Raw genomic sequence first — 26,491 nt, 5'->3', positions numbered from 1 at the left:
ACTTTTATCGAAAGAATAGAGCTCTAAAAACAAAATTTATTTCAAAAGTTACTATAAATGATATATTCACTGCTCAATTTAATTTTCTGTAGGTGCCCCCACATTGGGGATAATGAGACTTGGCTTAATTAGCTGCCTTCATTTAATGACAACAACAAAAAATGAAATCTGCAATTTTTCTCCTCTTATTCTTCTTTATCTTATTGTACAATATATACAAGAATTCAATATATACCTTGAATCATGAATTTAACTTGACTTCTGACCTTTTTTGAAAGTTTGTCATATAAAACATGTTAGCTGAAGCCAAGTGAGCCTTCTGGGTGGGGTTCCTAGCCCTGGGAGGCAGTTTGGGCTGACCACACAGAAAGACCCAGCCCTTACACCCTTAACCCTATCCCTGACAAGGTCAAGTAGCTCAAGTCCTCTGACATCACCTTCACCTTAAGTAACAGAAACACATCACATCTTTCTTTATTCAGTAAATAATCTATTAAGAGCTTACACTATATCCCACATTTAAACCTCTAAGGCTAACACCTGATACAGAGGTTTTCCTTTGCCACTGAGAAATGAGCATCATGCCCAATGCCAGGAATAGCGCAGTGAGGGAGATGTGGTTGGTCCCATCTTCAAGGGTCTTCTGGGGAGAAAAGATTGTCCTGATTATATGAGAGCACTCAGTTTGTGCAAAGGTAGCCTAGAAAGGGGCAGAAGTGTGTGCTGTTTAACGAATGCTCCAGCTGGGTCCTGAGGGCTGGGCAGGCAGTCTTCAAGTGAACAAGTAGAAAGATCCAGATACAGAGAACAATTCAGAAAGAGTTATAAGCATTGTATTGAACTCTACCAAAATTCTGAAGCTACTTGTAGTAGAGCTACTTGAGCTGGATCAGGTAGCACCAGATTAAAATGATCATAAATTCTTAATTCTAAATCCAAGCCCAGAAGGCATTGGATTTTGTTTTATACCAGGTTGGGGAAAACTTCAGTCCTCTTGACAGATGAGAGAATGGGCATTCAGAGAGTTCTGATGACTCTCCAAGGTCATACCAAGGCCAGAACTTGGAAGTGTTCTTCTGTGTCTTCTTCCTGAGTGACAGTGGCAGTTGGCTTTTTATTTGCTTGATTCCATTTTGTGATGGCCTTATCTCCAACAAAACCTGGCTACTGTCCTCAGGAAGCAGTCAAGCGTATCTTCTCCCTCCTTGCCATCAGCAAGGGTACCTCAGTCAGGCTCTGAGCGTAGCTGGACTAATGCCAGGTTGTTTGACACCCCCCTGGCCTGGCATGAACACTCCCTCCTGGCAGAGTTCACCTAGCCTAATTGCTTGTTTTGTATCCCAGCTGCCTGACATATGCCAAACCCATGTGTTGACTCCCTGACGCTGGAGACAACTACACTAGGGCATTTCAAATAAGCTTTTGTGAGCTTTTTACCAGTAACTGGGGACTGTGATTCATGCACTTCTATAACTCTAGCACCTAACATGGCACCTGACTCATCTCATGATAGGTGCCTGCTTTTTTTGTTTTGTTTTCTGTTTTTTAAGTGAATTTTAACAACTGCAGATCTAGACACAGTACTAACAGTAAGGACTTGGATGTAAGAAGTCCAAGTTTTGAGTGGCAGCTCAGACAATTGAGTTTCGCTCTGGGTGACCTTGAGCAAGATTTCTGAGTTTCAGTTTCTTGATCATTATCAGTGAAAAGGAAACAATATCCCATGCTTACCCTACGCACTGGAGATGAGGTCCCAGTCCTCATCTACTTCACATGTAAGCACATGAGACAACTTTGTGAAGGTGAATGATATAATCCTAGATGCTCACAGAATGGAGAAATACTTAATAAGTATAGAGAAGTCCAGAAGAGAGGGTGATTAGTTGTGCCAGGAAGATTTGATAACAACCTACTGAGGTAATAACGGTATAGAAGAGACTCTAAGGGTGAGTAGAAAATAGCACCCCAAACTGTTATGCCAAGACAGTGGCCAAAAGATAATAAAACAGGTCAAATGTGGGACTAGAGGTAAGAGGATCATGTGAGCTATCTGGGAAGGTGACTTGGAGACATCGATTAGCTCCTCACCTCAGTGGTTTCTCAACAAGGTGATCTTCTATTATGGACACTCACAAATAAAACAGCAGCTATATCTTAGCCACATCCTCAACACTAAGCAAATACCTAATCCTAAGTGTGGGGTCAATGCTCTGGTAGTGTGCCAGCTCTTACCAGCTCACAAGAACTGATTAGTAAGTGCTTAGGAAGTCTTTAGACTGGCTGCTATACCAGTCACTATTAATAATTAAATCATATAAAATTAAATCACACTAAAAGCTTATAAATACTCAAATTTTGCCACTTCCTAAATATTTCAATGTATTTTATAATTATCTTTGCTTTTGAGGTTATTTGGGACTATTTATTTGTATCTCTATGGTGGGAATACTGTATAGTGGCCTTCTGTGCATCTCCCTCCAGCTCTGTATTCAGTGGCATCTGTTGGTAGCCTGAAATCAGCCATGATGGGAGTATTTACACCACAGCAATGGGCAAATGCTGCAAGTCACACTGTTTTTCTTTCTTCCTTTCTGTATTTTTCCTTCCTTCCTTCCTTTTTTGTCTGTTTTCCTTCCTTCCTTCCTTTCTTTTTTTTTCCTCCCAAGTCTACTGTTAAACAGACTTACCAGTATACCACTGGTAGCATCAAATAAATAAATGCATGAAGCATAGGAAAACTCCACATCTCTTCAAACCTCCCTAGACAAAAGCAAATGGTACAAGACACATTTCAGAGGCCTCTACAGAACTACCTTCCCCACCTTCAGCTTCTTTGTCCCAGGAAAGGCTTTCTGTTAAACTTGGGTTTCTTGACAACTGAAAATCATGGTCAAATAGAGGGGGATGGAAATGTTTTTCTCTAGGACTTGATTCCTGAGCCAAATGTCTGTTTTGACATAATGCCTCTGTGGTCTACAGGGGTACATAGAGTTGACTTAATTTTCTCCAGAATCCAAAAGCAATTCACAGGAGCCTAAGCTAAAATTTCATCTACTCTGGCTTGCAGAATTTGAGGCTACATGATAGCAAAATGGTGCTGATTTAATGATTTCCAATTATTGGAAAATCCCCAAAGAGAGATAAATCAGAAGATGCTGGTCTGCATGTACATAAGGGGCAGCAGCCAGGGTAGCTCCCAAAAGGAAACCATCCCCAGAGGGCTGATTATTGTCTAGGCAGAATCTGAAGATACGTATGTCAGGAGAAGGTTGGCTAGTAGCCAACATCAGGGGATAAGATCTGTTAGTAATTCTCTGGAAGGACAAAGTTCCTGCAATAAGAAATTCAATTGTCCTCCATTAAAGAAAGCCTCTCTCAGTACCAGCTGAATACAATTGATGGAATAAATCTTTCCCATTAGTAGAGAGATAATTTTACATAAATATATTGGGAGACCTTCAGAGCAGGACTAAAAGTCTTTGCTGAGTTTCGCCTGCTTAACTTGTTTGTCATGTAATTGCATTTAGACCAAGGGCCTCGGAAGGAAACCACTGACTGAATTAGCTTTAACCAGATTGTGGGGAGAGAAGTGGGGTGGGGGTGGGGTGCCTGATGCATTGTGGGTAGTTGTTCTTGCCTTCAGAAAGGACAAGCTGACACTAGTGAGACCAGCTGCTTACAAGCCTGGTGTTAATTGCTTTTCTCATCAAACAGAGAAAAGTTTATCACTCTAGGAAGGTAGAGATGTGGGTACCTAATAAGGCAAGGACAAAGTTTGAGATCTTTCTTTGTGAATGCCCATGGGCCTCATCAGTGGTTCTTCCCTTGGCCAGAAAAAAAGCCTTCTCTCTTTTTTTGAGCACAGTAATATGAGCATCTTTTCCTCAGACTTGTCTTATCATCGAGGGCTGGTCTCCAGTGTCCTGATCCTTAGGATGCTGACAGAAACCAGCACATTCATTCCCACCAATTGCCCATGGCAAATAGGTTGGTCTAGCACTGGACCCAGAGTTATAAGGCCCCAAGTCATGCCAAGCTACAATACCACTTCCTACATGGCTTTGACCAAATAACGTACGATACCACTTCCTACATGGCTTTGACCAAATAACGTAACCTCTTCATTTCCTCTTCTATAAAGTAAGAGGTTCCACTAGCCCCATGATTTTCTAGCTCCCTTCTCCAAACACTAAGACTCCCAGAGTGATCTTCAGAACCAACCCAAAGGAAGAGGCCTTTGCCACTGCTTCATGTAGAGAAGATCTTCTCTTCCTTTGTTTTCCACATTGGGATATTTATAAAAGTCATCTGTATAAAGGTTCTATTTCCCACTTATTTGCTCAATCCCCCCACACACTTTTTTTTTTCCAACTGTGACCTAGTACTTGTTAGGTATAGTACAGGCACTGTAGAGAGAAAGAAAGGAAGAGAACTTGACTCTGCCCTCAAAGAGCTCAGGTTCTGTTGGAGACAAAAAAAAGTATATGGTCTAAAGGTGTTTGTATCAGGTTTTGAGGGTCAGAGGGTCTGGTTCTGATTAGGGACATCAAGAACGATTTCAGGGAAGAAGTATCACTTGAAGTGGGTCTTTAGGAATGAGAATGTCGGGAAGGGGCTACAGAAATGACATTTTAGGCAGACAGAAGAGCATTATAGTGACACAGGGGCACAAAGCAACATTTGCCTGGCACGATGTTCAGTTAAAGCATGCGGTTTGCTGACTAGAATACAGAGGAAGAATGGGGCAGGGTGGATTGCTGGGAGAGATGACAGGTTCCAGAATCCATCCCATCGGAATGCTACATCTACCCTTCTCTCACTAATGCCAGGTGAAAGCAAGTACCCTCTATCCTGTTCACTTTCTTGTACATTCAGTTCCAATGAGACAGCTAATGACAGTAATAGCCATTGCTTCTTATGGAGCTTACAAGGATGAAAAAAACAGGCTCAAAGAATTGTCACATACCTGCACAATTCAGAAAGCTAGAAAGCAGCAGAGCTGGCATTTGAACCTGGAACCCCTCACTCCAAATCCATATGTATAACTACACTGTATTGCCCTCTGGAATCAGCTTTCTCTACTTACAGCGTAATATGATATTCTTACGAATATTATGATATTCTTATGTTTTATTTGAAGAACTGTTCTCTCAAGGATACTTTGATACCTTAAATTGAGGTGATATTTTTAAGAGGTTATTGTTTATCTGGAGTGACTACCATGAGCCCCTGGGTATAAGATGCATCTGAGTGATTATTCGTCTGTCTTCTGACCTCTGGAAGTTCCCTGCCAGCCAGGACTCTGACCATGGAAGGTACCTCAAGTCATTCTCTCTTCTTTTCCCACAGGCATGCATGTGTCATCCGTGGTCAAGTAATGACATCAGATGGGACCCCACTTGTTGGTGTGAACATCAGTTTCGTCAATAACCCGCTCTTTGGGTATACAATCAGCAGGCAAGATGGCAGGTAGGAGACCTTTTATGGGCCAGGAAGAGTGAAGGCCTTATTCTCATGGTTTGCCACATAGAAAGAGGATTGGACTTGGATCCAAAAGGCCTGAATTCAAATGTCTCTGCAATTTACTGGTCATAGTATAGCAAGGGTATGACCTTATGCCTGACTCTAGCCTATGACTCCTTGGCCATAAAATAAGCAATTTCTTCTCATGTGAACCTCAAACTAAATATAGGGTACCTTATCCATATTTTCCTGCTCCATGAATTATGGTATGAAATACTCTCATCATGTGGACTACTTCCCACAGACCACACAGCTCCAGAAGTCTTAGTTATTCCTCTTGTGTGGTTTCCATCTACAACTGCTCAGGTCTATGGAAGCCATTTAGGTAATAACCTTCTGACCTTAAATTCCTCCAAGAACTATCAGCAGAATGAAGTAAATCTTCCTTAAAAACCTTAGCTCTCCCCCATTACTTGTGTGTTCTTGGACAGATCTCCTTACTTCTCTAAGCCTGCACTTCTCCAGCGGTTAAATGGTCCCAATGTTATCCATCTCTCAAAATGGTTGTGGGGACTAGATGATATGATGGATGGGGAAACACCTGGCACATTATAGGTGTTTAATAAATCTTAGTTCTGGCCGGGTGAGGTGGTACAAGCCTATAGTACCGGCAGCTCAGGAGGCAAAGGCAAAAGGATCATGAGTTCAAAGCCAGACCCAGCAACCTAGCAAGGTCCTAAGCAACTCAGTGAGACTCTATCTGTAAATAAAATGCAAAAAGGGCTGGGGCTGCGGTTCAGTGGTTGAGTGCCCCTGGGTTCAATCCCCAGTACCAAAAAATAAAAATAAATAAGTAAATCTTAGTTCCCTGCTCCACTCAGATTAATTGCTATATTTAAGGTCTGACACATAGTAAGTCTATAATAAATATAACTGATACTAAAATTACAAATTATTGAATAATAAGGAGGTGATTGTGACAGGATAGGCAATGAGAATATTTTGGAGAAAAGGGAAGGAGGAGCAAAGTGGAATATTTAGGCTGTCAGTGGTGACAAGTCCTCTATTTTTAATAAAATCAGGTGGTGGCATTCCATCTGACTAACTGTGGGCCCATAAGGTTGATTTTCACTCTGTGTTGGAAATTATGCTCCAGCCTGATTGATTTTAGCACCTCTTTAATCCAATATCAGATGTGAGCATGTCCCGGCCGAGGTGCTAATGAAGTAGAGGCTCATCTGTTTGTAGACATGTGTGCCTCTTAGACAGGGCTGGCAAGCTTGGCATGGGAGCCTCCCCACCTCCCTGCAAATGGGAAGGGGCCCAGCTGGAAGAGGTTCATGGCCAGCCCCCAGGGGTAACTGGCTAGGCCAGGCCACCACTCCCTGCCCTGCATACATTCCAACCAGGAAGCACATCAGTGCAGACTCCCGCTACAGTGAAAAGGAGTCTCCATTATGCATTGCCCTCACTACCTGCTGGTTTGGGGCTCTCGGCTTTATGGAAATGGCTCATGTGAGCCTCCTAGGCAATAGGTGTTCTCACTACATGATTACCTGCTGGGAAACAGTCATCAAAAAGGAGCCTGGAGGACTGTTCTTTTTTGCCATGAAATTGTCAGTCACTCATGGGGTGACAGATCATCAGTCCTTGCACCCTGCTAGGATTCTCTAGGGTAGGTCCAAAAAACATACAGGGTCTGGCATAAACATGGTGGCCCTTGGGGAAAACTCACTCTCTGGCACCTTTGGGCTGCCCTTTAAAGGTATGGAGGCCCCAGAGGGATAGTCCCTGCATCAGCTTCCTATGTTATGGCATAGTGACCAGTATAACTGCCACTTAGAGATTGTGTTTCTGAGCAGTTCCTACCAATGCATTGTGGGGCTTAAATTTACTTCCCGTTGTAGATATTGCATACTGTATGAGGAAGTCGTCATACACTGTCCCCATAATGTCTGAGACTTCATTTGTTACATGTGAGCTGGTTGCATCTTGCCTGTTTCTCTCCTCGCTTCCTTGACCCACCTTCTCTCTTAACTCTCATATCCTTGGAGAAACCATAAGGCCAGAGATACAGTCTGGATATAAGAGTACATACAAGTGCACTGTAACCCTGGGGACTGATGTGTCTGTAATCCCCACTTTCCAGACAGGCACCATGACACCTGCGGCAGTTCCCCACCCCTGCACACATGCTAATAGACCAGATTTCAGGATTAACAGGAGCTCATAAACAAAACAGTAGCAGAGAAGTTAGCCAAAGAGATCATTAAAGAAATGGAAAATAGGAGTCATGAAGAAAAACTGAAAGAATCGCAGACAGGAGGAACAGCTCAGGCTCATTGAATTGAAAAATGGGATTATATAGAGCATGACACCCAGGAAATGTGTGGGGCCCTGTTCTTTTCCCATCTATCACTCATCTCTCAAATTAATAATGCTGCCAAGTGATTATGGTCATCAGCTTCATTTTACAGATGAGGAAATAGAGGCTTGGAAAGGGAGCATAACTCACCCACGGAGTATGTAGCAATGCTCAGGCGGCCCTGAGCTGTCTGGGCTTTGTCTGAGAACCAGGCAGGCCTTCTCTTTGGGGTCGGAGTCACATTCTTATCCATAACAAGGTTTTCCCACCAACAAGTGGGCCTGGCCCCAGCCCATTGCACTCAGCAGCTGGCAAGCCAGATGCCCCAGCCTGCTCACAGTCTTGAGAATGTGCCTTCTCATGTTTGTCTTTTCTTTCTCCCCACGCTCAGACTCTCATGAAGAGAGCTTTTGATGCTGGCCAAAATTCTGTTTGATAGTTTAAAATGTTCTGTCAAAGCACAGATGCTATTTAGTTCTGTAACAGAAAAGTCACTCTCTGGATATTTCCCCAAAACCATGGAGACCCACCACCTGAACTCTTGGTCCAAAATGAGTTCCTTCCCTGGTGTTTCTCTGTCATTACAAATTGAAGGAGGTGGAGCCTGACTTCTTCTTCCCAAGTGTGGCATAGAAATCAGGGAAAGTGGGTGGAAAGTTCCTGCAGAGGATAGATAGACAGGATAGACATCTTTGGAACCTAGGGATGTGAATCTGGGAGTGCCATGTACCAAGAGCAGGATTGGGCACTAGATCAGGGCAGTCGAGCATAAAACCCTTGTAGCTTCTAGGGGAAGGGAAAGCAAGCTGGAGCAACAGGCCCAATCCCATAAAGTGGGTTTATCAGACTAAAGGTGAGATCCGACCCTGGGTCTCTCAAACCAACTGCACAGGTGAATCCAGGTTGAATTGCAACCACCAAGTGAGAAGGGAACAAGCACTAGGAAGGCAGGTGCTGCTTAGACCTATCTACCATCCACAGGAGCTGTGTACAGGCTGGGCTATCAGCTCTCAGAGCCGTGTCATGGTGATCTCATCTCAACTGACAGTGCCACTCAGTCTTCTGGCCCCCTTTTAGTTATAAAATGCTGTGATTCTAATTTTATTGTCTCTAAAGTGTTCAGCTATTTGGAATTGAAAAGGCCTTTGTTGAATAATCTATCGTAATCAGAGCCAAAATTGCTGTAGAGTCACAGAGTCATTCAGAGTCACAAAATCTGAGTGACTTAAGAATAATCCACTTGAACCTTTGCATTTTACCATGAGAAAACTGAGGATCAGAGAAGCTAAATGACTTACTTGAGGCTGCACAGTAGTTCATGTCAGAACCAGGAAGAGGCTTAGGGTTCCCAACAACTGAGTCAGAGCTTGTTCTGCTGACTTTTTATCGGGCTTCAGCTCTGACCCAGGTAAAAGGCCAACGCGCCAGGAGCACCACAGCAGCAGATTTGTTAATATCCTGTGCCCTGAAGACTGGCTCTTTTAATAGTAGCTTATCTGCCTCCGGTAAATTTTCTATGGTGAGTCACTTGACAACACAGCAACCACAAAGGCCTCTGGAGTCACTGTCACCACTGTGGCTGCAGACAAGTCTTTAGGTGTTAAGTCTCCTCACTGAGTGCTCAGACCCTTTGTGTAATTTTTTCTCCTCTTTCTCCTCCCCATCCTCCTGGTTTTCCTGCTCCCCCCTCCTCTCCCCACCCTCCCTCCCTCCACACAGTTTTGACTTGGTCACAAATGGTGGTGTCTCCATCATCTTGCGGTTTGAGCGGGCGCCTTTCATCACACAGGAGCACACCCTTTGGCTGCCCTGGGATCACTTCTTTGTCATGGAAACCATCATCATGCGGCATGAAGAAAATGAGATTCCCAGCTGCGACCTGAGCAACTTCGCCCGCCCCAACCCCGTTGTGTCTCCATCCCCGTTGATGTCCTTTGCCAGCTCCTGTGCAGAGAAAGGCCCCATTGTGCCAGAAATTCAGGTACCCGGCTTTCCTGGATGCATATCATTTAGGAGATCTCAGAGACTGTACTTCTCTGGAGTCTGGGTCAGACCCTCTCAGCCCATCTTGTTGAATCCAGCTGCCAAACTCCCTGATAGGCATGATGTCAGGACATGCGGGCCACCTTTCCTACACACTGAAAGCACCTGAGCACCTGCAACCTACCTGGCTCTGGCTACAGTAAATACCCTCTCCCTTTCCCCTGTCATCCAGCTCAGTCTGCTTTCCTTTACCAGAGCCTGCAGGGTGTCCCCTCTCTCAGTATTTCTGTTGAGAGTATTTATAATAATAGGTTGAACCACGAGGAATAAGCCACGGGATCCCAAATAGCAAGCATTATAATAAAGATTAAATGAGAAGAATGTGTATGAGGTACTTAGCACGTCTGACACCTAGTAAGTGCTCAATAAATTTTAGCTGTTATTATTATTAAGATTACTTAACACACGCTGCCTTCACACCAATTAAGGATTGCTTTGGCTCAAATCTATACACGCAAGTGTTTTACTTAATTATCATTAAAAGAAAGTAATTGGGAAAAATGCATTTTAATCTGATAGAAATCAAGATGGATTCATGGCTTGACAAAGAACCCCTGAGTTGAATGTCCTCTACCATCCCCAGGCTGGTTTCCAGGGGCAGAAAGAAAGGCCTGAGGAAGGGGAGATATATCAACCAGAAGTCCAGGAGAAGCCCTGGTCTCCTGGCCTGCCTAATGAGAACTCTGGTGCTGTGCATGTTAATGGATGGCCCTGGTGCTGCAGAGCAGAGAGTTTATACATTTATGTGTGTATTTCATGCCTGACTGAGCAAACACATCTCTCTGTGCGTACCCTGTTGAGTGGCTTCCAATGCCGGCCCACAAGAGGGAAATACAACCATTGCAAAAGTCTCATTGCACACACAGGTTGCAAGCTCACTCCTTTTCAGAGATTCAGCACCTGTCTCCTGTCTCAATGACCAGGCTGACCTTTCTATAAAATGGTTGTCAGTGGAGACAGAACTTGCTGGAGAGAACTAATTTGTTACTCAACCCTGGCTCTGCTCCAGCTAGACATTTTTCCCAGGAGCAGGGACTTTGGAACAAATGAGGTTCAAGGTCGCACCCTCTTTACACTGCTCTCTGAGCCAGCTGCCTACAGGGCCAGTTGGGGCACAAACCTTGCTTATTGTCAGACTCACAAAAAACATGAAAACAAACTCCAGGGTTTTGCCAGTTTAGTCATTGGTTACCTTTGCAAGTGCTGGCAGGTGCAAAATGTAAAGGATACACTCAGGAAGGGTGTTGTGTATGAGAGCATGGGGATAGCTCTGGCTCCTGCCTATGCTTCACCAAGGTGTACCACCTGCTTTGCCTTACAAGCTGTGACTTCGGAAGACTGTCATGGGTTAAGGCCAACCCCTACAATTCCCTGTATCCTGGAGAGCAGGGTTGGGACAAATGTTCCCAGCTGTCTATGGGATGGACAGAAAAAGGCCCAGCTTATCTGTCCACACAAGGTAAAATACTCATTGTCCCTTGAATGGACATGCCAGCCTTGATTGATTCAGTGTTCAATGTTTTAATGAGAGAGAGCCCACAAGCTAACAAAAGTCCTCCACTTTGGCCACATACCTGATTATCTGGCATCCACTGACTCTTCTACCTTGGGCTGGGCCCACAGCACCCAGCAGAAAAAGCACTGCCTTCCCCAACACTCCATTCATCTGTCACGGGAGCGTTGTGGGGATCCCATATGTACTGAGACCCCATGCTGCCAATCCAGCCTCTCCGGGGGTGAGCAGAGGCCTCGGCATTGATCCTTGCCAAGCTGTACCCTCAGCTCTCAACTCTGCCTGGTCATTTGTTTGGTCAGCCTCACATAGTCTCCGTGCACTTTCCTGGAAAGTAACACCATTTGAAACAGATCTCATTTTAAGGAAATTTTGAGAAGCTTTCCTTCTTGCTCAAGCAGCTGTCCACATTAGTCTGAGAGGAAGATCTCTCTTCTTAGGATCCCCCACTTTCAGCTCTGCTGACACCCACTGCACCATTGTCCTACCCAACATTGAGGTGCTGGCCACTTCGTATCCATGACCTTGCTTAGCCCTGTGCTAATCCAGGGAGGAAACTGGGCTGCAGAGCCTCCATGAGTCTTTTAGGATGCCACAGCTCGTGAGAGGCAGCCTGCTGCCAGGGGTCTCCTAAGCATTATCTTGTGTGTTTCTCTCAATAATGGGATGCCGTGTTGCCATCCATGTTACAGAGGAGGAGCCAAAGCTCATCGAGGTGTGGTGGCTCATGCAGGGATATGCCACATAAGAGCTGGCCGGCCAGAGACCGGTCTTCAGGTTTCCTTTCTCCTCCCTCAATTTCTTTTCTCCTTTCTCTTCCTTTTTTCCCCCTTTCTCCTCCTGGCTCTTCTCACCTTCCATTCTACCCTCTTCTCTTTTCTTCCTCCTCCTCCCCTTGCCCACCGTCTTCCACTCTATTTCATCCTCTGCCTCTTGAACACCAGAATCCATGGGCCATGGCTGTCCTCCTTCCCTTGAGTGATCCAGTGACCATCCCCAACTGTGATCTATCTTGCTTTCTAGGCTCTGCAAGAGGAAATCGCCATCTCTGGTTGCAAGATGAGGCTGAGCTACCTGAGCAGCCGCACCCCAGGCTACAAATCTGTCCTGAGGATCAGCCTCACCCACCCCACCATCCCCTTTAACCTCATGAAGGTCCACCTCATGGTGGCGGTGGAGGGCCGCCTCTTCAGGAAGTGGTTTGCTGCAGCTCCCGACCTGTCCTACTATTTCATGTGGGACAAGACAGACGTCTACAACCAGAAGGTGCTTGGGCTCTCAGAAGCCTTCGGTAAGCCGCCTGCTGCAGAATGCCCCCGCCTCCCCCCAGAGCGACTCTTGTCACCTTCTTGACTATTTTTCCTCCCTTCTTCTTCTCAGATCAAAAAAAGTCTTAATTGCCCTTTAAGGTCTCTCAGTGACCATCCATGACATTGAAGAATGTATTGAAAGACCTAAATGTGGGAAATTCCACATTAAAAATGGCTACAAAACCCAAACAGCCCTCAAAAAGCACTGTGATGAGCTAAAAGATGCCATGTGCCACAAAGGCCCAGCCTGTGGGCTTTGCCTGGCCACCCCACAGCCATCCTGCCTCAACCTAACCCTTAAAGAAGGGGAGCCAAGAAACTGGGCTGCTTCCACATTTTGAGGCACAGGAACTAAGATAGTCCCTTCATCAGAAAGGCATTTTGGGCCTCATGACTTTATTCCCAATCAGAGAAGTTGTTTTTCTGTCATTATTATTGCTGTCTGTTTGTCAATATAAAGCAGAAGCTGGTTCTGGCCTTACCTAGCAGCCCCACTGAGAGCTTGGGCTTCCAGGGGCAGGCTATACTTCTTCCAGCTTCTGGGTCAGTGTAGGGTCCCAGAAAGGGCTCAGAGTGGGTCATTAGCAGTCCTAACACTCAGGGCTGATCCTCCAAGCCCTTAGGGAGTAACTTCTCACCTTGAACCATACTCCAGTCTCATTCCCTTTGCCTAGCCAAGGCAGGATAAGGAAACAGAGAAGCCATGTTGTGTTTAGAAAGGAATAAAGGGAAGGTAGGAAGGAGGGAGGACAGAAGGGAAGGCAGGAGCATGAAGTACATAAGAGACTGTCCCAAGCACCAGCTCTGGGCAAGATGCCCCCCTGTGCATTAGCATCCAGTGAATCCTTACAACCGCCTCCCCAGTCAGAAATCCTGTATGAGGAGGCTGAAACCAGAGAAGTGAGGTGACTTCCCAAGGAGCCACAGCTGGTAATGAGCAGAGCTAGATTTATTCCAGGTCTTCACTACAGTTTGCATTCCCACCTGTCCCACAAAGGAACACTGGGAGCAAACATGGCATCTTTCACTCTTCGCAGTCCCGTTTGTAGATCACGCCACATCTATTGTCTTTTCAGGAAAAAAAAAAAAAACATCTTTCAGTTGAAATGATCATATTTAGTACTCACAGTCAATTAAAAAAGAAGGGTCTGCACAGTGAAATTTCAGGCATGGGCTCACTTTTCTGAGGTCACAGGTGAACAGTAGGAGGTACTGTGACTCGGGGTCATAGGGAAGAGGTGACAGGGACATCGCCAGCCTGTTCCCCATTACCATAGTTGGTCAGCCATCTTTATGGTACATACAAGAAACTGTAAGGGGCTGCCCAGTTGTTAATTCCTGTCTTAAACATAAGGTAGGAAATTGTCCACTGGAAAATAGTGCCTATTCAGAAAGACACTTGGAAGAAATAACATTTCTGTCTCTGCTGGTTTCCTTCACAAGGTCACTGACAGGGCCTTTACACACCCAGACTCAAGGAGCCTGCTGTACTTAGCCTTCATCCCAAGTACCTACTGAGGGGCCTGGATTTATGAAACAAAAGTTAAGCCAAAGCATTTGCAAGTTTGGAAAGCTTGAAGCAACTTTTGGCTTCCAAAGTTCCCCAACTGAGCTTATTTTCCATGTATTCATTACAAACAAGTCCAGATTTCTTCCCTGTAAAAATTTGGGAAATAGACAAAGATAGAAAAAGTCATGTGATCCCATGAATAAATACAACTACTTTTTAATATTTGAATTTGCTTTCTTTATTCTTGTGTATCTTTATTTTCTTGGCACACATAGATTACTGAAGAAGGCCAGTCTTTTTAAGCGAGCATTACTCCACGAGCATCCCCATGTCACCATGTGTCTTCACAGGCATAGTTTCCATGGGCTGTGTAATATTCCTGGATTGGACATGCGTAGGTTTGCTCAGTCCCTCACCTCTTTCAGACCTTTAGATTAATTCAAATTTCCAACATTATAAATAATGCTGCAGTGAAGACATTTGTGCATAAAGTATTTTCCTTATTGAAAATAACTTCCCTGGAATTGATTCACCATGGTCCTTTGACAGTATTCAGTACATTTGTTTAACTTTTCCCAGTCGTGTTCAACTGTTCATCAAAAAGGAAAAAAGATTTTGAAAACTTGGCATCACTATGTCAGTATTGGATCAGTATTTCACATAATTCTATTTCCCAGGTTAGAAACATGATCCTTTTTGTCATTGTTGTCTCCTCCTCCTCCCCCCTCCTCCTCTTCTCCTTCCTCCTTATCCTCCTCCTCTTCTTCCTTCTCCTCTCCCTCCTCCTTATCCTCCTCCTCTTCTTCCTCCTCCTCTCCCTCCTCCTCCTCTTCCTCCTCTTCCTCCTCCTCTTCCTCTCCCTCCTCCTCCTCCTCCTCTTCCTCCTCCTCCTTCTGCAAAAGACAAGCAGAGGGCCTTGCCTACAAGTCTAAAGACCAAAGAGGGACTTTGCTCACCCATGCATTTTGCTCTTTTTGGTCCCTACAGTTTCTGTGGGTTATGAGTACGAATCCTGCCCAGATCTGATCCTATGGGAAAAAAGAACAGCAGTGCTGCAGGGCTATGAAATCGATGCATCCAAGCTTGGAGGATGGAGCCTGGATAAACATCATGCCCTCAACATCCAAAGTGGTGAGTGGAATAATAGAATTCCTTGAGCCAGGCCAGGTTGTCACCTTGCGTCCTATTCCCTGGGCCCTCCAAAGAAAAAAGTACACACTTTGAATTACATGGGTTCCTGTGCAATCAGTTCAACAGAAAGCTCAGTCAACAAATATTGCTTGGGTACCTGCTCTCAGCCTATCACTGTGCTAGGCACCAGGGATACAGAAATAAGAGGCTTCAAGACTTTACATGGTCAGAGACAAATACTCACCAGGTAGTTGCATTGCTGTGCACTGGCCACGCCATCACAGTGGGAGGTGCAGGACACCATGGAAGCACACGAAGAACACAGCACTCGGTGATTCAGGGCATCCCTGGGGAGAAGATCCCTGGCCTGAGTCTCAGAGGTCTGCAAGATAACTCTGGGTCTCAAAAAGGTGAACATTCCAGCAGAGGGCACAGTACCTGTGGAAGAGCTGAAGCCTCCAAGAAGAGTACTTGGAGAGAAGAAGGTCCACTGATTTGAGCAGAGAATGAGATGAAGGAAAGAGTAGCCAAAGCCAAAGCTGGGGGCTGAGCAGCTGGAGCCCAGGGTAGATTAGGACTTTGGACTTCATCCAGAGGCAAATGTCAAGCCTCTGAGAGGTTTCAAGCAGGCAAGTGCCATGATCGCATCTGCACTTCCAATAATAACTCAATCCAACTCTTTCAGGGTAGGACAACTAAACATGGTAACCATGTCACGTACCTTCTGCTGAAAAGTACAGTGCATGCCTGTCAAAACCACAGCATGTTTTAAGGAGAAGTTGACAAACTAATTATAAAATTTATAATGAAATGAAAGTTTATAAATAGCTAAGGCAATCTTTAAAATAAGAACACAGAAAATGAGTTTACCAGGTATTAAGTTAAACTAGAAAACTGTAACATCTAAAACTGTGTGGTGTTGGCACAGAAACAGGTAAATGGAGCCCACAGAGCTAAGGCAGGAATTCATTAGCTGATCTGTGAGTGGTGATTAAAATTAGCCTTGGCCACATGTGTCAGAAAAGCCAAAATAGGGCTCAGTGGTAGAGGTCTCACCTAGCATATGTGAGGCACTGGGTTCAATCCTCAGCACCACATAAAAATAAAAAATAAAGAAAAGCCAAAATAGGACTGGAGTTGTGGCTCAGAGGTAGAGCACTCGCCTAGCATATGTGAGGCACTGAGTTCGATCCTCACCTTTCTAGTTCACCTTTCAGGAAAGGATTTCCTGAAACCTAAAAAAGCACCAACTTTAAAGTGGAAAAGCAATTCATTCGACGACATCAAAAATTAAAGCAATCCATTTGATAGCTTTGGCAAAGCTAACAAGTGGCAGCTTGAGAGAAGATTCGTGTGACCCATAAAAGCCAAAACCCTCTCAGGCTGCAGGCTGGAAGGCAAGAGGTAGCCAGTTTGGAAGCTGTGACAATAAGCAGGTGGGGGAAGAATGATCTGGAATGAAAACAACATAAGCTGGGAGGAAGCTTCCCAGTCACTGAGGTCAATCTCCCCATTGGGCTGCAGGGCAGTTAAAGTGTGGAGACTGTGAAAGATCTGTGATCAGCCGGTTAGGAGCAGAACCAGGCACAAACTCCAGTCTCCTGGGAGCACCTCATTCATCTCTATAAATATGTGCCAGTGTCTACTCCATGTCAGGCTTTGTGCTTGGCCCTGGGGCTACAGAAGGGAAAAAAAGACATACTGTCCACACTTGAAATGGTTCTGATAGAAAGGGAGAAAGACACCTAGCAATTAGAATCCACACTGTCACAGAGGTGTGATCAGGGCGCAGGAGCCATGTGCAGCCCATTTGCGAGTCAGGGTAGCTGAACAATCAGGAGCTGAACTCTAGGGCTCGTCCACTTCTCATCTGTGTGGGCTGAGTGAGCTGCCTGCTCTATTCCCTCTGTACAATAGTGATCTTATCAGTGCCTTCATACGGGTTATGATGACAATTAAGTCAGTGAAACAGTGTGGCCTGCTCAGTCCTTCTGGGTTTCACTGTGGGTGAGGCACAGCCTTGAGAGGTGAGTTGGGAAGTGGTTGACAGAGACTGGGGACCTTGCAAAATCAGGTGACTGTGGCTGACCATAGGAAGAAGGACCCACCTCCTGCTCCCAGATGATTCTGTTCTTCTCTTCTTGTCCCAGGAATCCTGCACAAAGGGAATGGGGAAAACCAGTTTGTGTCTCAGCAGCCACCAGTCATTGGCAGCATCATGGGCAATGGGCGCCGGAGAAGCATCTCCTGCCCCAGCTGCAATGGCCTTGCAGATGGCAACAAGCTCCTGGCCCCCGTGGCCCTCACCTGTGGCTCTGATGGAAGCCTCTATGTGGGTGACTTCAACTACATCCATAGGATCTTCCCCTCTGGAAATGTCACCAACATCCTGGAGCTGAGGTATGTAAGGCGGTGCCTTCTCTAAGATCCTGATAACATCCCCTTGCCATCCTAGGGTCCAGCTACATTATCCACTGATCCAGAGAACTGGGACCGACAGTGCCATCCATGTCTGTCAGAATCTGACTTTTCACTCTCCAGATCAACCAGGTGCTGCCTCCCTCGGTGCACTGTGAAGACAAACCACCCTGGGAACAGGGAGATGTCCTTGGCATCCAGGTGACATGGAAGGCTGCTGGCAGACTTCTGGGTGCCATTGAGCCTTTTTGCTCCCTAGTACTAAACTGATTAAAATTAGTCACACAAGTCTCTTTTGTAAAATCAAGGGATGGATGGCATATGCCATGAGGCCCCTATGGCCATGTGCCCAAGTTTGACCCTATTTACTTAGCACTCATCAGAGTTCGCAGCAGTTCCCTTTGATTGGCCAGTACTGAGACAAGGCCCCACAGGCCTGACCCAGGCAGGGCCTTTCTGCTCCTCAGGTGCTGCAGAACCAGCTGGGCCACCCTTTTCCCCTCCTTCCATGAGGGCTGGTGCACAGCACAGCTACAGCTCAGGGAGGCCTCCGTGTTTTGCATTGTTTCTCTGTTTCCTGAGCCAGATCACTTTAGAACCAAAGCACTGTGGGCTCTGGGGCTATGGAGAAGCTGTGCTTTAGAAACAGAGGAGTCCCACCCACCCTACAGGAGAAATGACACCAAGTTCCTTCACAATTATTTTAGGGAATGGGACCCATCTGTCTCCTGGGCAAGGGTCTACATGAGCAGGACAGACCCTTGAACTTGAAAGCCTTTCTCCAATGCAGGCAGGGGAAAGTTGGGCTCCTACTGTTTGCCACATGTAACAGTTCTGTGAGGTTTTTATTATTATTACCCTTTAATAAGTGGGAAAGAGGAGGCCCAGGGAATTTAAAGTGCCTATCCAAGGTCCAGCTTCTAGAATGGCAGACCCAAATCCAGAAGGCCATTACCCAGTTCTGCCTCACCAAAGAATTGTCATCCAACCCAATGAGGACTACTTTGTCTTAATGCCTTATAAATATTCTCTGCTTGAAAGAATCTCATTCTACAGCACATGTGTGAGACGGAGGGCAAAGCTTGCTGGCTCCCTGACAGCCTCCTGGCACTAAGAGAAGTGTTAGCATCTGCCCCCACACACAGAGACAAAAGATGGAAGCTCATATGTGCAGGCCCATTGGAAATCATACATCAGGCTGATGAGAAGTAGGCCTCCAATGGAGTATTCTCTGCCTTTCTTCTGTTATGAGGTTGACTGGCATAGATATCTGTCAAGACAGAAGAAATTCTGAATGTATTGATTTACTCAGCTACATATATGTACTATAATGGAGAGAGCCAAGGACCAGGGGGTTGCCTCACCTTGGCAGAGAAGCTGTACGATTTTGGACCAAACACTTAACCTCGTTGGGCCTCCACTTTTATATATTTTAAATAAGTGATATCATCTCCCTGCCTCCTTCCCACCACTGTTGTGAGGATCATGTGAGACAGTGAGTAAGTAGGGTAGGGAGGAGTAAATGTAGTTTGGAAAGAAAACTAAGTTAATCATTATATCATTGTCTTGATATATTTTCCTCCAATCATTTCCCCCAGGCCTGTTTCTCTATGCCATGCCCTCCCTTCTAAATATAGCATATCTCCAATTCTGTTTCCTATTGTGAGTAGGTTTCCCACATTTTGATAACTCTTTGTAGGGAAGTGAGGATGTAGAGACAGAGCAGCGAGCCTGTGTATCACTGGGAATGCGTCTATACGGGGAAGGGAAGCGACTGTTCCAGTCTGTGTCTTAGCTCGTTAAGGCAGCGGAATGTGTCATGCTAGTCCTCTTTCCGGAGTCAGCAGTGGGGGTGAGGTGGAACCGTGCCTCCTCTGTGAAATGTAGCTGCTTGTAAGTGAACTCACTGACAAGTAATATCCAATATAAAATATATCAGTGTCATAGCTGCTAAGTCTTTATTTATTACAGTATTGTACAGTAGCATTGCTGTCAAGTTTTCAGGCCGCTAATAATGCTTCTAACCCTGCTGCTAACACCTCATTCTTTCTTCTATTCCCTGCTCTCCTGTCTTCTGTCAGAAATAAAGATTTCAGACATAGGTAAGCCAACCAGTGGAGAATTCCCTGTCTCTCCCCTGCCTTGTTGCATGTTGTATGGTAAGCTACACATGTCAATTTCAGATGGCTCAATGGCAAAGGAATCCTGGGTGATTGGAACGGATTGGGGATAATCAGTGGCAATAAGAGGAAGTCATTAATAATGGTGGCGGTGGGTGGCAAGAGCCTGAACTCTTTGAATCCATGGCAAAGTGAGGTGGTTATCCTATAGTCTGAGGACATGACAGATAGAAGCAACAGGAGAAAGAATTTAAACCATGACATGGTAATTTGAATGCCATAGTCTGCTTAATTCTCAGCATAAATGAGGATATCACTCAGACTGTGCCAAGTGACTGATGGTCATGATGGAAAATTCTGAAAACACATTGATCAGGTGAGGAATCTGAAATTTACACTTCTATGGACATTCCAGGTACCATGGCTTTTGGATCATCCCTGTGATCAATCCACTGATATCATCTAGCAAAGATTGAGCAGGCCACAGGGAATGTATTCAGAGGACAATCCCCAGATAGGAACTTTGTCACAGAATAGGCTTGTCATAGACTCAGAGTGGCAGTACAGCCAGCAGGAGTGAGTCTAGCCAGACACAAAGCAAAGTGATACCTGTCATTGTGGCCTTAGTCTACCCCCTAACAGAGTTCCCTGCCCTGCACACATTAGGGTGACTTGAAAACTAACCACAAGCAGATAGAGCTCTGGTTCAGACAGCCACAGAGGTGGTGCTGAGCTAACCACATGTAGTTTAGTTCAACATGGTGCATGGGTGGTGCTAAGTTGGGATAAAAGAAGTCTTTGAGATGATGAACAGAGCCAGACAGACCCTAGTTCAATAATTGGATCCATTTCTATATAAGTAGATATTTTATATAATAATTGTATGTATTCTTTTAAAATAATAATAATTAACATGAATAGAGCTTTCACTGTATAGCTGAAAGAGTAGCATTTTGTCCCCAAACCATCTGTGAGGTGGATCCCTGTGAGTACATCCAATGTACAGAGGAGAAAACTGAAGCTCCCCAACTGGGTGGTCTCGAAAGAATTACCTCATTTCTTGAAGTTCTCATTTCTAAATTGAGGTTATTAAAATCTCCCTCAAAGGGTTGGTGTAAGAGTCACAAAGGATGGGGGTTGGGGGCATAGCTCAGTTGGTAGAGTGCTTGCCTTGCATGCATAAGGCCCTGGGTTCAATCCCCAGCACCACACACACACACACACACACACACACACACACACACACAAAGAGTCACAAGGGATGTTTACAAAGTATAGAACATTTTCACGCATAAGGAGGTGCTCAAAAAATGGTCATCATAGCAGTAATGATGATAACAATAACAAGATACATACATTGTTAGAATTACTAATATATTATAACTTATAATTAAATGATGATATTATGATGATACAATGATATCATATTATATGGTGATGATTGTGATGCCTCCATGTTTCCCAAAAAGGAATTGAGTTCTCTTACACCCAAAGACACATGTCTTAAAATTAAACAGGAAGTGGGAACCAAAGTCAAAAAGAAGAAACACGTCTGATTGTACCTCAGAGTGGACTTGATTTCATGGCAGCAGAGCAAATAAATAGGAAAACATAGAACTACATTTAGGATTTGCATTATCAGAAACAGAAAATATGTTCACATCTCAGAGGAGAAATGTTTTTCCTCACACTGAAATCTGAGCTATTCCATGAGATTTGAATGGAGGATACTGAATTACACATTGCTCTCAACTTCAGTTTTGCAGAACAAAAGTACATTTCCCATAAATATCTTGGATTAAAACATAGCATTTCACACTGAAGCATCAGTCCATGGTGGTAGCTGGCTGGAGAACAACTGAGACACAGGTGACAAGCTAGGAAATTGGGGGCCATATGGCCTTGGGCTGATCACCCAGCCTTTCTGATTTCTAGTCTCATCCTCTATAAATTCAAAGAGCAGTGGTTGGAGTCTCTTTTATTTATGATCTTCAGTGACCTTTTGATATTTCCATTGTATGATTTCAAAACTGGGTTCTTTCCCTCTTTCAATTCATTGTTTTCTAGGTGCTAAAAACTATTTCTAAAGTGAGCCAAAGTGGAAGGGAAAGGGAACCATTTTGTGTGTTCCAGTTTTCCTAAGTCTATCAGGAAACAGAAAACCCGGTTTCAATAGTGATACCTGAAGATTGGCAAATCCCTTCTGCTCTCTAGACCTCAGTGTACCCCTCAGTAAATATTGAGATAGATTAAATTCTAGAATTTTGTCCTCTAGAAATTTGTCCTCCAGTAGCTGCCTCAGCTGCTCTCAGTAATAGCATTTGGCTGCATAGGGGTGACATCAGCTATGCATACGAGTGTGCACTCCCCAGGACGGGCTTATCTCTGCCTTTGGCTGTTTGGCCTCAGGCTCGGCATGTCCAGGACAAAGACCCATAATCCTTTGGGCATCTTCCTCTTTGGACCCCTTTAGGGAACAAGAATCCTTGCCTCTTTTCAGATCTCTTCCCTAGGTCCCTGAGGAATGCTCAAAGCCTCTTGTTAGAAATACACTTGAACTCAAGTCTCCCTTAAACCTAGCTGCATGTATTAACTCAACAGAACCTTTAAGTGCCCAGAAATAGGTTGTGCAGGACAATATTGCATCTCCATACTTAGCTTTTCCATTATGCACCAACATAAGTATTCTGGAGGCTTTGCCAAGGTGACCAGCTTTGCCATTCATTGAGCATTTCTCTCTCTTTCTCTTTTTTTAATGTATCTGGAACTATGCACAGAAATTTATATCCTTCATGCAATTTATATCCTCAGAATCATCCTTTGAAGTTTATATTTTCTCAGATGAAAAAACTGAGGCTCAAAGTAGCAACATGCTTTGCCCAAGGTCACTTCATCAAGTGGGTAGTGGAACTGTATTTATCTGTGTGGCTTTAATACTCAAACCCTTCCCACTAATTCTAAGAACCAGTGCAACAGGTCCTGCCAACTTGCCACCTGATATGGTTGAAGGGCGCTCCTGTATATGATGCAGACCTCACTCTGAGACAAAAAGAGAATTCTCACTTATAAGCTGGGATTAGATTACTTTTTGTCACAAAACACTCCTGAGTTCTTACCTCCTGCTAGGAACTTTCCTGCAGCTTCCAGAAAGATGGTAGAGTAAGATCTGACTTCAGCTCATTAACTTCAAGAGTGGTACCCTAAAGACCTCTACGTTTTTAGGTCACTTCCAGAGGGGCCAAGGTTATGTTTGAGGAACTAGGAAAAAATGCGTGTCCTTAGAGACTCCTGCAGCAAACTTTGGAAGTAGGTCTATGATATGATTCTGTGCCAACCTTGCTCAGGATACCGGGAATCAGAATGGATCATACATGGTCCCTGTCCAGGAAATGCTCTCTGTCCACAGAACCAGGCCATCTTCCATCACGTGCCCTGAAACCATTTGTGGTTTATGGAACGTTCCAAGGCCTTGCTACTCAAAAGTACAGGCAACCAACACCAGTATGCTTTGAGAACTGATCAGAAATGCAGACTCTCAAGTTCTACACCCCAGAATCACTAAACTACAATCCACATTGTAGCAAAATCTCCAAGAAATTCATATGCACATTGAAGTTTGAAAAGTACTTCTCAAAAGCCACGGTTCCCAAGTCTGCCTGTGCCTTGTGGTCACCTGGAAAGATCTCAAAGGTAGATGGCCAGGCCCTTTAGTCACTATAGGCAAGGCTTTTTTTTAAGCTGTATTTAGAATCATCGAACTCAGATCATCAGCAGTGAGTGTTTCCTACATACCCTTAAGCCAGGGAGGCAGATATTCATTCATTCATTCTCTCGTGAACTCAGCAGAACTGTCCAGAGCATTCACTCCACATCAGCCAAATGAGAAGCACAGGGAACTTAAAGTCAATCTCTGCCCAGAAAGAGTTCAAGATTTTACTGAGAAGGCAGACAACTGAGCCGAAGTGCCTTAAGGCACTACAGATAACTAAAAGTGTAATCTGCTGAGGCTCTGGAGACACAGAGGAATGGCCCCTTCAGGAGTGGGAAGAAGTGGGGGTCCAGGAATGGTATTTCAGATGAGGTGGTGCGAGGGCTGAGTCTCTGGATATGGGCAAGAATGAGGTGAATGAGGGCTGTGGAGCTTTGTAGTCCCTGGGCAGCAGTGTGAGGAAGCAGAAAGAACACAGACTTTGGAGTCAAGCAGAGCTGGGTTGAAATGCCCTTAGCAGTTTGTGGTCCTGGTCAAGTCACTGCACCTCTTCTAACTTCAGTTTTCTGAAATAAGGAAAAAAAAAGTTCCTACCTTTCACAATAATTGTGAGAAAATGAGGTCATGCAGGTCAAGTGGTAGCACAGTGTCTGAGACAGAGTCAGCATCCATTGGTGGTGTCAGGTACATTGGTATCCATGGGTATCATGTCTGTGGCTCTGTCCTGCCACCTGGTGAAAGTCCAGGTAGGCATCACAGACACAGGGACAAAGTCCAGGTGGGCATCATGGACACAGGGGTTGCTCCCTCTGCTAGGTAGCATGAGGAAGAAATAACTCCGAGAAGTTCAAAGAGCACAACAAGCTGGAAATGACTATTAATAATTTCACATAATCCCCTGACAAACCTGTGAGCAAAATGGAGCAGGGACTTCATCATTTGACATCTGAGGGACCTACAACTTGACCTAGTTGGGGGACTTGCCCCAATTAAAACCTATTCTTTCTAAGTTCCCAACTAATATTCTTTCCCCCATGCTTAACTAACCACCAAACCACAAAAGAGGTGGCCACAGCTCTTACAGACTCTGAGATAATCCTGCCAGTGCCATCATCTTCTGGAAGTCACCCACATGAGAAATCTACACAAGTGACATTTCTCTGGGGCAGTGAGACACGAGCTGGAAACACAAGCTGGAAACTCAAGGGGCTAATCTAAGTGGACAGGGCCCCCACCAGATTCCCCTGGGGTCCATCTTCTGCGAAGATAGATAGCACCAGTTTATCCCGAGTGATGCACAAAGAAATGAAACAATCAGCCCGACTCCGTTCTGTCAACAGGCATGCTGGAAGATCAGGCTGCTCCAGCATTGCAGGGCAGGATCTAAGGTCACTGCACTTTATTTAGCCAGAATCAGTGTCATCGGGGAAGATTAAATCTGTGCTCCAGTATAGAGTAAGTCACAAGAGACATTTCAAGATAAATAGGACACCTGTGCTGTTTCCACTGCCCCCAAATGAGAAGTAAAAGAAAAGCTAAGTAATTTGAATGCAAATACTACCTAAATAAGTGAAAGTGGAGATACCATCCATTAAATCAAGCAGCAGCTGTGATGAGCTAGAAGGCACCAAGCTGAACATTGGAAATACAGAAATGAACAAAATCTAGTCTCTAATGTAAGTACTAATGGCTGGGTCTGGGAGAGGACCCACAAATAAATAGCCATGACTATTACATTAAGTGTTGTGTAATCTAGATGCAGACCAGCATGGATCTCAGTGCACAGAGAAAAAAGGTTGGGGAAAGATTGCAAGAAAAGGTACCATCTGAGCTGACACCTGAAGAATGAGTAGAAAAGAGAAGGGGACAGAGCAGGAACAACAGGGACAAAGAGGCCTGAGGCTTGTGGGGTGTAGGGCATGTGTGAGGGAGAGCAGAGAGATGGAGCAGCCCAGCAGGAAGGGCCTGGGGTGCTTCTGGACTTCCTCTGTGAGACAGAAGGATCCTGGAAGGGAAAATGTGGAAATAACATGTTGGTATTTGGGCTAGATCAGGAGGCACAGCCTGGCTACAGGCAGAGAAACCTTGCCCTGGTTTCAGAAGGAGGTGATAGGACAGCTGGGTTAGGGATTCAGAGGAAGGATCACTGGAGAAAGTCATGTCATGTTAGACAAATTCATGGATAATAACCCTGGATCTGGATGCCTGGCTCTGTTAGAAGTAGCCAGTCCCCAAGGACACAACCCAAAGTAAGGGATATTTATGATGAACAGTCAGGTCCAGCTAAGACCCTCATTGACCCTCACCCCCAAATATTACTGTGCCCCAATCATTATATGTAATTCATAAACACCATTCTGTAAAATAAAATTTTGTTTTTCGAAAGGACCTAAAACCTACATGCTTATAAATGTACCATAGCCCTTATTCAACCTTTCTCATTCCCTCACTGCATCTTGAAGGGTGTGCAGTGGCCTCTCTCAGTATGTGCACTGAACATGGCCAAAGCCAGGCCATCCCATCTGAACAGAGAAAGATTCTTTTTAATCAGAAAATGCAGAAGAGGACACCAATATTGAGATGCAGTTTGAGGGCTGGGTGAATGACCAGGAATTGTAAATTAGCTTCCCAGGAGTAGAGAGTTCAAACTTTATTGTGCCCTAGACTTGAAAGAAGTTGGTTATCAGTACCAGTACCATGGAATAACAAAATTCAGGCTTTACAGGTGCTACCTATCTGGTAGTCATCTCTAATGCAAAAACAGACATAATCACTAGTAATTAAAATAACAATTATGATTCTGAGCACCTCCTGGGTGCTCAATACTTAACAATGCAAGTGCAAACGACATGGCATTTGTGATTTCAGGTAATTTTCCCAACACACCAGCAAGGTGGCTATAGCATTCC

General features: G+C 44.8%; 1 pseudogene; it reads left to right on the top strand.

The window, feature by feature from the left end:
• LOC143386551 (teneurin-4-like) overlaps nt 1-26,491 on the top strand; it is a 183,576-nt pseudogene that overhangs the window by 9,988 nt on the left and 147,097 nt on the right.

Source organism: Callospermophilus lateralis, unplaced genomic scaffold, assembly GCF_048772815.1.
Source record: "Callospermophilus lateralis isolate mCalLat2 unplaced genomic scaffold, mCalLat2.hap1 Scaffold_408, whole genome shotgun sequence".
NCBI classification, from domain to species: domain Eukaryota; kingdom Metazoa; phylum Chordata; class Mammalia; order Rodentia; family Sciuridae; genus Callospermophilus; species Callospermophilus lateralis.
Note: the sequence above shows the minus strand (reverse complement) of the source record. Positions and strands in the feature narration are given on the sequence as shown.